The sequence below is a fragment of the Sinocyclocheilus grahami genome, unplaced genomic scaffold, assembly GCF_001515645.1.
Source record: "Sinocyclocheilus grahami isolate Dianchi unplaced genomic scaffold, SAMN03320097.WGS_v1.1 scaffold295.1, whole genome shotgun sequence".
Classification (NCBI taxonomy): Eukaryota; Metazoa; Chordata; class Actinopteri; order Cypriniformes; family Cyprinidae; genus Sinocyclocheilus; species Sinocyclocheilus grahami.
In genome coordinates this window covers 763,476-775,699 of record NW_015505474.1, presented here as the reverse complement: position 1 = coordinate 775,699, position 12,224 = coordinate 763,476, and the positions used below count along the sequence as shown (strand labels likewise).

Sequence of the window (12,224 nt, the reverse complement as noted above, 5' to 3'; positions counted from 1 at the left end):
CAGTCGGCCTTCCTTAGCATTAGTCCTTTGGCATCGGTTTGGTGTGCCCCTACTCTAACAGGTCACATAACAATGACAACATGAAGAATGTAGTATGTCTGGTATGTAGTATGTTACATTTTTAACGGTCGCAAATAATACTTAAAGGCTGATTTATACTTCTGCGTCGGACCTACGCCGTAGGCTGTGCGTCAGTTTTCATTTATACTTCTGCGTCGTTGTCCGCGTCAACGTGCAGTACACATGCAAACCGCTAGTCAGCAGTGTCCACGGGCATGTTGCTGGTGTAACCCGCAGTACCACGGCAAAAGCCGAAGAAGAAGCGGCTCGTCGGAGAAGCATTATAGCCGTGACGGCGGCAAATAAATATCAAATCATTAAATCATTATTTAAAACTACAAAAAGGAGATGATGGCATTCTTTCAATCTGCACAAGGACTTGTACCATGGCAGATCAACATTGTTTGTTGCGGACAACTACTGATATATAATGCTATGTAGTATAATAAATGATAAGACACTCGTTCTTTGCTCTGTTTTATTTGATATAAGAAGGTGTAACATTAAAATATATTAAAGTGCACATAAACACACATAAAACTCAAGTACATATGGAGGGAGGGGTTCTTGCAGACCAATCACAGCGCTTGCGGTCTGCGTAGAATTGACACGCTGTTAGATTTTTGGAGAGGTGCACGTCAGGCTACGGCGTATGGGTGTGCGTCTATGCGTAAGCTACGGCGTAGGTCCGACGCAGAAGTATAAATCATCCTTCATTCAAAAGATGTACCGGCGCAGAGACTATGCGATTTCAGACGCAGCCAGAGTTTGTTGAGTATAACCAGCGTGAAGGCAGCCATTTTGTTGTCATGTGACTATGAACAGGAAGTGATCTCATGAAGTGCCTGCATTCTAATATGCATAGTAAGTGAAAAACAGTAGCTTTGTGAAAACAGTAGTATGTGAGTACACAGTATTTTATAAAACCGTAGGCAAAAAGTACCGGGATGACCTGCTACTTCCTGCGAGATCCTGAAATCCTAAGAAATCAAGGTGTTATTCTGTTTAGCCCCTACTGGTGGATATTGTAAATACACAATCTGACAGCAAAAGCATACTTCTGAGTTAAGTTATAAATCATAAAACATCTATTTACAGTGTCTGTCGAATAATATTTATGTGTGCATGCACAAGATAAAAACCCACCAAGGAAAAAAGAGCAACAGGAAAAAAGCCTTCAGCTTGGAGTTTGAAGTTCCAGAAAGCTACAACACCTTTATATATATATCCACAAAAATGTGTGGGGGTCTGTGGGGTGATGCTCAAGGGGCCAGTGGAATAATTTGATAGCAGTCTTGGGGAGGGAGCGAGAGCTGCTGCTATCTTTGAGACTGCAACAAAGAGACTCCTCTTCACCGCGGGCATCATACCCTGTGTTCTCCGGGGGTGGTGAGGGCTTGTTGTCTGTTTTGTGAGAGAGGGAGAAAAAAATGCATTGAAAGGCAAAACGGAGAGAGAAAGAGATGAAAAACATATGAAAAGCCACATGTTATGTGCTTTCACAGTGGCGTGGACCCCCACCCCCAGCTTTTTCTGGCATAAAAGTAGCAAATGAATGAAATAAAGTCATTAGACAGTGATGTACTTTGTTCAGACGAGTTGAGTCTTGCGTTGATTTGACAGACACCCATCGTTACGCATGAAGAGATACTACACAGTTCATTAGTCTCCTTGACAGGGTGTCCAAGTTTCAGGAAAAGAGTTCTCTCTCAGAGGGCTGCGCTTGAAAGGAACTGAAACCAAAGCCAAAAGCACAAAAATACACTATCATTCAGGTTTAAAGGCTGCTCGGAATTAGCATACAGCCATGCAAGCGGAGAGCTCTTTATTTGAGAAGTTCTCCTATGCGCGTCCTTTTGTTGACATTTGTACAGGCCTGTTTACACTTATTCTGTATTTTAGCCCGAGGTGCATACAGATGAAATGAAAAATGGCATGCCAAGTATGTTTGTATAATACCTTCCCCATAAGCTTTATGTCAACTCCATAATGCAGGTGCAGAATAAATACATAACAGTATAAACGGTAGTGACATACTAGCATGTAAATTACCAATTATAGTTCCTTAATGATTTATTAGTGCTTCTTTTAGGCGTTTTACCATAGTACATGTCCAAAGCCATTTATGTCCAAAAAAACATGTTAGTACTTGTTTAGCTCACAAACTCACAAGACAATCAACTTCCATCTGTTTACTACTTAAAGGGACAGTTCACCCAAAAATAGACATTGTCATCATTTACTCACCCTCATGTCATTCCAAACCTGTATGACTTTCTTTCTTCTGTGGAACACAAAATAAGATATCCTGAACAGTGTTTAAACTGTTTCTGTCCATATGAAGTATGGAGTCCAAAAACAAAATTGGATCCCATTGACTTTCACTGTAAATAAATGATGACACAATTTGCATTTTGGGGTAAACTGTCTCTTTAAATTATTATTTTCAGGATTCAATACAAGCAAATCATGTTAGATATGTCAGTAGTGAGCCGTATTGTTAGCATAGCAAAATGCTAATGTCTCACACTGGCTACTTAAATGAGAAAATCTGCCTAGAACAGTAGTCCTGCCACTTAGCAATGTTTTAGACAACGACGCAGCTCAAATAATTCACAACTTTCTAATTAATTTTATATGGGAGAATTAGTATGTGTTTAAAAAATGCTAGCAGCACATTTCAGAAATCAATTGTAAGTAAATGAATGTAAACACAATGGTTTACTTTTTCACATTGAGGGAGGAGTTGAAATGGTTTTCTGTGGTTACTGACAGCATGTCACATCTTGTATTTAACTCAGTACGTTCCCTTAAAAGTATGTGCTGTATCTCTAAACCAGCGAGAATGATTCAAACTGTTTTTGTTGATATTATCTGCATGTGTCGTCACACAGAGGGTATTTGTGCAGACTGCAGTAGTTTTCAATGCCCGCTCTGCATTCTCAGGCATTGACTCAGAGGTTTTTCAGTCTGGGAACTGAACTATGGGAAACACACAGGGCTATTCAAGCGGCCACATCCTTATCTGGACTTCTGTTTGAGTTCTGAGGTCAAGCGGTGATGCTGCGTAGCACGTTGTCACACCTGGCTGTCAAATAAACACAAAAAAGTGAGAACTTTAACACTAAGTGAAGGTATTTGAGAATAAAATTATTACAATTTGACACTCAGATCATCACATGATCATATTTAGGCCAGTTAGAGACTCTGCGTAAGTGTCGGGCTGGAAATTTTTTCCACAGCCAGCGTAATCTGTAAAACATGTCACAGTGGGCAGCTCTTGTCTGAGGTTTGGGCCATTTCCAAAGCTCTGTTAATATTAAAACCCTAGAGTGATGGCAAACGTATACAATGGACTGACACACACACACACACACACACACACACAGTGATGCAAGGCTTCGTAATTAACAATTTAAACAGAACCAGAGCTGCTTAGCAAGGGTGTGCGCTTCAAAAAAGACGTGTGTGGCATGGCACACATGGAGAACAGAGTGTTACGCCTGGCCTCTATTAAAAAGAAGAAAGAGAATGGGATAAAGATGGCTTTACTGTGTGTGTGTGTGTGTGTGTGTGTGTGTATATAGATGAGTGGTGAGATAATATAGTCATGTTCCAAATTGGCCACTTATAAACATATCATATCAGTTTTCACAATCCAATGGATTCCCAATGAATAAAAATAAGGTGCTTCCCAAATTTTTTTCCGTCATCAAATATACAGTAATAAGAAATACATCACATTACCGAAGTAAAACAAGTTTATATACCTTATTCCAGCCAAAATGTAAGTCAAGCACTGCTTTCTATTCTGAAGGCTCATGCCTTCAAGGGATGAAGGGTGTAGGAGACTAAAAGACTGTTCCTTGGAACACACTTCTGTGTTGAGTTGCTGTCGTCGCACACATAAAATCATAGGAATGACGTTTGCATCAGTTGTACCCTTCGAAATCCTTTGTTCCGAAGGGCACTTTGAAGCGCCCAGTTTTGAGCACTTTGGTTTGTATGACTCTTCAATATGGCAGCCATGATTGTTCTCACTCCAAAGTGCCCTTTGGAGGAGGAATTATCCGGTTTGGACTGCAGTAAGAATTCCAATCATCTTTCATGAATAAGATAAATACTCCCAGAATGCATTGCATGCTCAATTAAAATGACTATTAAAGGGGCCATGTTACAAAAACAGCATTCTTCCATCTTAGAAACATTGCCAAGTTACGAAACATGTTACCTGTTTCTGATGCAGAAAAGCTAGTTCATGCATTCATGACCTCTAGACTGGACTATTGTAATGCACTGCTAGGTGGTTGTCCTGCATCTTCAATAAACAAGCTACAGGTAAGGATAAGGTAAGGTAAGAGATGATGCCAAACCCTCAGAGGACCTCAGATGATGCCAACCCTGAAACAACATACAGAACTACCACATTTTGCTATAAGTTTGATTGCATCATATAATAATTGCTGTTAATAGTGTTCACCGTCTGTTTGATTAAGTCTTTAATTGATTCTTCCGTACATTTCTGCCATATGTACTTTAACTGACAGTCACCACTGATAAGCTACCACTAAATATTGTAGAAACTTAATTTGCTGTAAAGTTGCTTTGCAATGATTTGTATCGTGAAAAGCGGTGTACAAATAAACTTGAATGAATACGTTTTGCTTTATCTTTGGAGTGTTAAAAGCTGTTTGTGCATATTAAAGATCCGTAAAGTCGCAAAGATTAAAGTCTCAAATCAAAAGAGATATTCTTTATAAAAGTGAATGCTCATCCACACCTTCCTAAAACGCCTAGTTCAAACACGCCACGTCACTGTGTGGGAAGATTTGCATAACACCGCCCAAATGTATACGCAAAGAAAGAAGGCAAGTCGTGGAGACGCTGTGTGTTTCGTTGCGAAAGCGAAACTACTTTGTTTGGCCTTCCAAAAGAGGACGCAACTAGAAATCAGTGGTTAAGTTTTATTTACAACACTGTTCCAGAACAGTACAACCCAAATATTCGAGTGTGTGCAGCGCATTTTACGGGGGAAAGTTTCCTGAACCTGGTAAGGGGCGTAACATTTCCGTCACATGCTTGATGTATTCGGCCAATTACAACACACTAGATAGCTGGCCAATCAGAGCACAACGCGCTTTCAGAACGATGAGCTTTATAAAAATAGACGCATTTCAGAAAGGCGGGGCATAGAAGAGCAACAATAATGTACAGTATGTGGAAAATAATGTGTTTTTTGAACCTTAAACCGCGTAAACACATTGCATTACACCAAATGCACAAAATAATGTTCTTTTTAGCATCATTTGACCACTTTAATATATTTCAGTCCTGACAAGTATAGATAAAAAATTAAATCTAACTCAATATGCTATGCATTTTTATATCATCAATACGATCTAATGAGAAAATTTTTATTATTTTACGAGGTGGCAATTTTGTATAAGATCGTACAATATGATTTGTATGGAAAAGTATGATTTTTTGCAAAAACGTAAGCATGAATATCCACTTCTAACGGTCAATGGGGCATAAGAAGATCCTACGAAAATGTACCAATGTGATTGTACAAATTCATATGAATTATCCACCAATTCACCAAAACGTAAAACAGTTACGAATTGCCATGAAAGTCTCTTGGTATCACTGTGCTAGCTTAGCAACATGTTAACATCAAGCACTACTGTGAAATTAGTAACTGAGATGTAACTATGTTAGGTGTATTAGTTCGCACAATGTGATTTGTATGGAAACATACAATTTTTAGCAAAAACATCCTACAAAAGGTCCTACAAAACCATACAAATAAGATTATACGAATTCAAATTATTCAGGCACCATTCGTCAAAGAGTGTCTTGGTATCACTGTGTTTGTTTAGCAATAGGGCTGTCAGGATTCTGGACTGTCTATTTTCTGTTTTGCCCGTTTCTGTTCTAGTGTTCCCTTATTTGGTCTTGTTCCTGTCCTCGTTTAGTTCAATTAGTCATCCCGTACACCTGTGTCTTCCCAATTATCCTGTGTATTTAGCCCTGTGTTTGTCGGTTCTTAACGTCCTTGTGCTACGTGTGACTCCTGGCTACCCTGTGTTGCCGCCTGTGGATTATTAAAGACTATTATGTGTGAAATTCCTCGTTTCTCGTTCCTCAAAGTAGGCAACCACCACAAGGGCTGGCTCTATACCACTTTTTCAGAACCGATACCAATCCAATACAAAAAATTCAGAGTATCTGCCGATACCGATATCGATCCGATACCAGCGCAGTTTTTTTTAAATCAGTGTAGAATTTCTATACTTCAATGTCTAAGTCGATCATCACTCTTTTGTATGTTACACACAATCTACTAAATATAGACAGCTTCATTATAAAGAAAAATAACAAACAAAAATATATATTTAATCATAATAAATGACAAAAATACTATTATATGGAAAATTCGGTAGCAAAAGTTACTCTAGAAAAATCACGAGTGCACAATAATTGTATAAAATGATAGCTGAAAAAAACTAATATGAAAGTTTAAACCTGAACTTTTAGTAAAAAAAAAAATTACAATATTTAGTGGGTAACAAATAAAAGTGAATAAGTGTAGGACTAAATCTGGTAGGCCTACACATTGCTCTTTGTATTGTTGTAATATACATTCATGAAAAACAAGTAATATATTTATATATAAATATTTACTATATTAGTCAACATTGAAGTGGATCAAAACCTTTCATCAAAGTTGTCTTAAAACCAAAACAATACCAATTCTTGTCTTAGGACAACTTTGATTAACTATTTTGATCCATTTCAAATGTTGACTACTGTATAAATTAAAAGACATTTATTTTAAATGTATAACAGAGTAATGGGGCAGCAACATATGATAGATAAAACGAACAATTAAGTAAATTCAAAGCACTTTTTTTTCAAGTGCATATCGCCCAGCCCTAGTTTGAATGTCCGCTGAGGAAAGCGATAGGTTTTGCTGTACCATCCTTTCATCTGTTAAGGGTGATTTCCGATGACAGCGCTGCTCAGTGCATTTGTTGGCTGCATCTTACAAGGTGTTGTTGAAAGTAAAAATAACTTCCTTGTTTACAACCCTGTTTTGGTCTCTTTTAACTAGGGCTGGCTCGATACCACTTTTTCCGAACTGATCCCGATCCGATACCAAAAATTCGGAGTTTCTGCCAATACAGATATTGATCTGATACCAGTGCAGTTTTTTTTTTAAATCAGTGTAGAATTTCTATACCTCAATGTGTGTTGACCTGATCGTCACTCTTTTGTGTGTTACACGCAATCTACTAAATAGAGACAACTTGATTATAAAGAAAAATAACAAACTAAAAAAATATATAACCATAATCTATGACAAAAATGCTATTATAAACTAGGTTAGTGGACAATTCGGTAGGAAAAGTTACTCTAGAATAATCATAAGTTTTATCAAATCTAAACTTTTAGTGAAAAAAAAACATTATTTAGTGGGGAACACATAAAAGTGAATAAGTGTAGGAGTAAATCTGCTAAAATGTTACACATTGCTCGTTGTATTGTTGTAAAATACATTCATGAAAAACAAGTAATATATTTATATATAAATATATGTGTGACCCTGGATCACAAAACCAGTCTTAAGTAGCACGGGTATATTTCAAGCAATAGCCAAAAATACATTGTATAGGTCAGAATTATAGATTTTTCTTTTGTGCCAAAAATCATTAGGATATTAAGTAAAGATCATGTTTAACGAAGATATTTTGTAAATTTCCTACTGTAAATATATCAAAACATAAATTTTGATTAGTAATATACTTTGCTAAGAACTTAATTTGGACAACTTTAAAGGCGATTTTCTCGGTATTTTGATTTTTTTGTATTTTGACCTCCGATTCCAGATTTTCAAATAGTTGTATCTCGGCCAAATATTGCCCTATACTAACAAACCATACATTAATGTAAAGCCCATTTATTCAACTTTCATATGATGTATAAATCTCAATTTAAAAAAATTGACCCTTATGACTGGTTTTGTGGTCCAGGGTCACATATTACAAATTAAAAGACATTTCTTTTAAATGTATAGCACAGTAATGTTGCAGCAACATATGATAGATAAAACGAACAAGAAAGGCTATTAATAATATTTCATTGCGCAAAAGTATTATGATGCTAAAGGCTCCAAAAACAGAGAGGCACAAAGCGCTTTTGCGCATCCCGTGCGCCATCCCATCCTCCGCATAGAGAAGTTCAAAGCACAAAGTGAAGAGATATTGATGCGTTGTGTATTAAATATGTGCGTTAGTTTATTGAGCCTTTTCTTTTAACAGTTTTAAATTTCAGCTACTGTACTCGTGACAAATAATTCATAGTGCTCTCTACTCCAGTCTTGTGATCTAACCAGATATCTGGTAGAAATGTACATGATTTAGAAACAGCACGAAACTCATGATAAATTAATTTTATGCAAAACCACTTATCTTTATTTACAGATCAAGTATAACATTAGGTACATTTAATCTTGGAGAGAGTTTCATCGTCTTGACTGTCGTAACTGAACGCGACATGCCGTTTGAATGCTGAATGGAGGATGACAGACAGCCGCAGCAGAGAAGAGTTTAGGTGAACTTGATTTGAATATTCATCTGTACCTCACATTAAACTATGGAACAGCTTCAGAACACTTGAAATATAGTGCACAAAAATGTTATTGTGCTTTATAATGTTTATGTGGCTTTCGTAGGGCTTAATAATAACACTAATAGTATACACACTATATCGTATTTGGATCGGTCTCGTCTGACCGATACCTAGATCTGACAGAAAATGCCAGTATCGGAGCGATACCATTCAGGATCGGCACACCCCTACTTAGCAACATGCTAACATCAAGCAATATCCCAGGTATCCACTATTAAAACATTCATTTTTTTAAAAATGTTTAAAAAAAAATCTATGGTTATGTGAACATTAATGGAACATTCCGTTTTTTTTTTTTTTTTTTCTCATTTTGCATACATTATGGGAACATTGGTTTTGAATGTTTTCTGAACGTTCTGAAACAATAAGTAAAATTTAAAAAAAGTTAGATGAATGTCCAACTAAAAAGAAAAAACAAAACAAGAAAAAACTCTAACGTGTATAAATAGCGATTTTGTGTTAACATTTTGATAACATTATTAAAGACATGAATGCCAAGTTCCGTCATGAAACTCTAGATGGCACTGGCTGGTGGGCGCAGCGCTAAACTACTTGGCACAAGCTGATTTGTTCATGTTGCAGACGCAGCCAAGAAGCTTACTGCTTTACATTTAAATAGCCGGTTAGCATTCCTAGTGAAAGCATTTCACAGAGCAGTTTTAGAGTTCCTCTGAAACCCTTCACCTTCCCCAGCTCCACTTTTATATATGCTACTTGTGCAGCAGAAGTACTGTATGTCTTAAATACTCACAGCACTGTATCAGCATATGTATTGGCAGTAGCAAATTCCTGTACTTGCAGCAGCAATAATCTACAACAACAGCAATAACCAACATCAGGAGCAATTCAGCAGCATAGCAGATCTATTCCGCCAAGACCAAATAAATTAACATTGTCATATTCATTCCCATGGTAAAATCTTCAGAGAGTTGTCATGGTAGAACTTTGCTAACTTCAAGCGAACATTCTATTAACATTTCTGAGTGTTAACTACTTTGATAGAACCTTGCCAGAATGTTAGCCAAAGCTCTGAGAAAGATCTCTGTTAGCTGTGATTGTGAATTGGGAGTTGTTATTTTTATTTTTTTAAGTGCATGGAAGAGTTCCAAATCTGTCATTTACAGGTTTCCATTTCAGTTAGGACGTTGTTAGGCAGTAGCAAGGTACCTTATTAGGCTTTGAAAAAGAGCTGAAGTCTCACACCAGACTGATTTCTTAGAGTAAAAAGTGCCTATTTAGTATAAAAAATGCTGCAGGGTTGAAATGTATTGTGGGAGCTGGGGAATGAGCATGCTGATTTATTCGATTGCCCTCAGTGCCAATTCATTTCCCTTTGTCAGAGAGGCAGACACACGTTTGATAGAAATGAGCCTCCATTCCTGTAGCCGTGACTTCAGAATGACATCTGGAAAATGGCCCAATCCTGTCACAGTCAACATATTACAATTTCATTGGTTCCAGCTGTCTTGGGATAGCATGAAATACTTCATTATTTTAAAAAAAAGAAGAAGAAGAAGTTGTTAATTTCATTTCATTTAATAATAATACTTATTAAATCATTTATACAATGACATAATTATATATAAATACATAAAATTATATGTTTTTTTCTGGAGTTTTAATAAAATTTCTTTCTTTAGAGCAACAAATCAAGCAGAATACAATCGGTTTCCATGAAATGTGACGTTAGGAAAAAAAATCAATCTCTGGTTATCAGATTTTGTACTTTAGATCCGTGGGCCTCAAGCTGGGAATCTGCGTGAAAATATTGATGGCTTAGTGTCATCCTTTTGCATTTGTGATGCTCGCTGACATTTTGAAAGCTTCCTGGGAGCCGTGAACTCTCAGTGGAAGCAAGGTTATAGTGAAGCGAAATGAATTGCCTTTCCGCATTGTTCGTTCTCCTTCAGGGCATACAAAAACACATAAGAATAACTGACAATGTTATTGTTGTAGAAAGATCGTCTGTCCGACATGTTGGGAACGTCCTTGGAGTAAAAACACAACGCAAGAACTCAAGAAAGTCAAATGTTTCTGAAGTACTTGATTTTGAGGTACTTTTACTAAATTCTAGTCTTTATGACTGACTAGCCTAGCCTTGCCTAGGAGTGATTTACTTCAGCTAAGAAGTCGGCACAACCACGCACGGCTTTTTGGCATGTAAAAAGACAGCTTCATCAACCTAAAACAGTGGCCATAAAGCTGCTCTAAACATGTGGAGCCTGAGCCTCTTGTTCAATCTGTTGGCTAATTAGTGCTAGAGTCGCTATTTGTCCAGGGACGTTCAAAAGACCATTGACTGCCATGGCAACGCGAATATGTCATGATACAGGGCCTTTGTCTCTTTGCTAAAGCATCAGTGGGACTGTCTCAATCTTAATTAGACTCAGGGACGACTCAGATGCAACTTTAGATTCAAAGTTGAATTGGAGTTTAAGCCCTACGCGCACATAAAACTTGCTAAAAATAGCTAAACGTTTCACAGATATTTCACAACATGCTCCAAGCTAATTCCCTAACCCCACCATTTGATAAAATGTCAAACTACATTACAAATAAGTAGACCATGGAGCTGGTTTCAGATCAGCTGCTGTACCCCTAGCCTGTTAGATTAGCATAATGCTATCTGATTAGCCTGCTGTTTTAGCTACCACTGCTACAAAAGAAATTCTATAAAATATCAACATGAAATGTTTTTTGTACTTTCAAAACTTCAAGTATAAACGTTATACTTGAAGCTAATAATTTCTCTTTGTGTGTTTCTCAGACCCAACATTTTAACGGGACATTAAATCTGGTCTCAGATCAGTGACCGGAATGACTCTTTGACAGATTAGAGACCAAAGATGGCAACAATTACTGGATGACAAAAGCTCTTCCGATCACCGCATTGTGTGTGTAGCCCAGATGATTTGCAAATCTGCGTCCATCTGCTGGTCGTTAGATAGTGAAGCACTTACAGTTCATGCTGCACAAAAATCTGAGAGATAAATGTGTTTAAAAAAGTGAAATATAAAAAAGTTAAAAACAGAAGTCAATGAGAGTAGTTCAAAATGTTATCTGTAGGGGGCCAAAGTTTTGCTGGATTGCGTCGGTTGTTGGTAGATGCCATAATTAAACTTGTATGGGGGCAAAAGCATGTTTCTCCATTAATAATCATGTGAAACATTTGGTATTCAGATAAAAATAAATTATTTGCAAATATAATAAAAAGTCCACCTAATATTAGTTTTTCCACCATCACCATTTTTAAATTTAATTTTTTTTAATATGTTGTATTGCCTCTCATGCTGCCACAGAGAATTATGGCAAATGTAGTCTGGTCACTTCATAAACAAACTGAATGTATTTTCTGCAAATTCACACAGAAATGCAATTAAATGCATTTAAAATACACAAACAATGGGCATTATTAGAATTTCTAAAAAAGTTAGTTAAATTATTTAAATATATATATATATATATATATATAT

General features: G+C 36.8%; 1 long non-coding RNA gene across 1 annotated transcript in view; it reads right to left on the bottom strand.

Annotated features, from left to right (window-relative positions):
* Positions 1-1,308: 1,308 nt before the first annotated feature.
* Positions 1,309-12,224, bottom strand: part of LOC107600966 (uncharacterized) — a 20,129-nt gene continuing 9,213 nt past the window's right edge. Inside the window, exons 2-3 of the long non-coding RNA XR_001610864.1 lie at positions 1,646-1,793; positions 1,309-1,464 (exon numbers count right to left, since the gene is read on the bottom strand). This is a non-coding gene — a long non-coding RNA (uncharacterized lncRNA). The remainder of the gene's footprint in view (positions 1,465-1,645; positions 1,794-12,224) is intronic.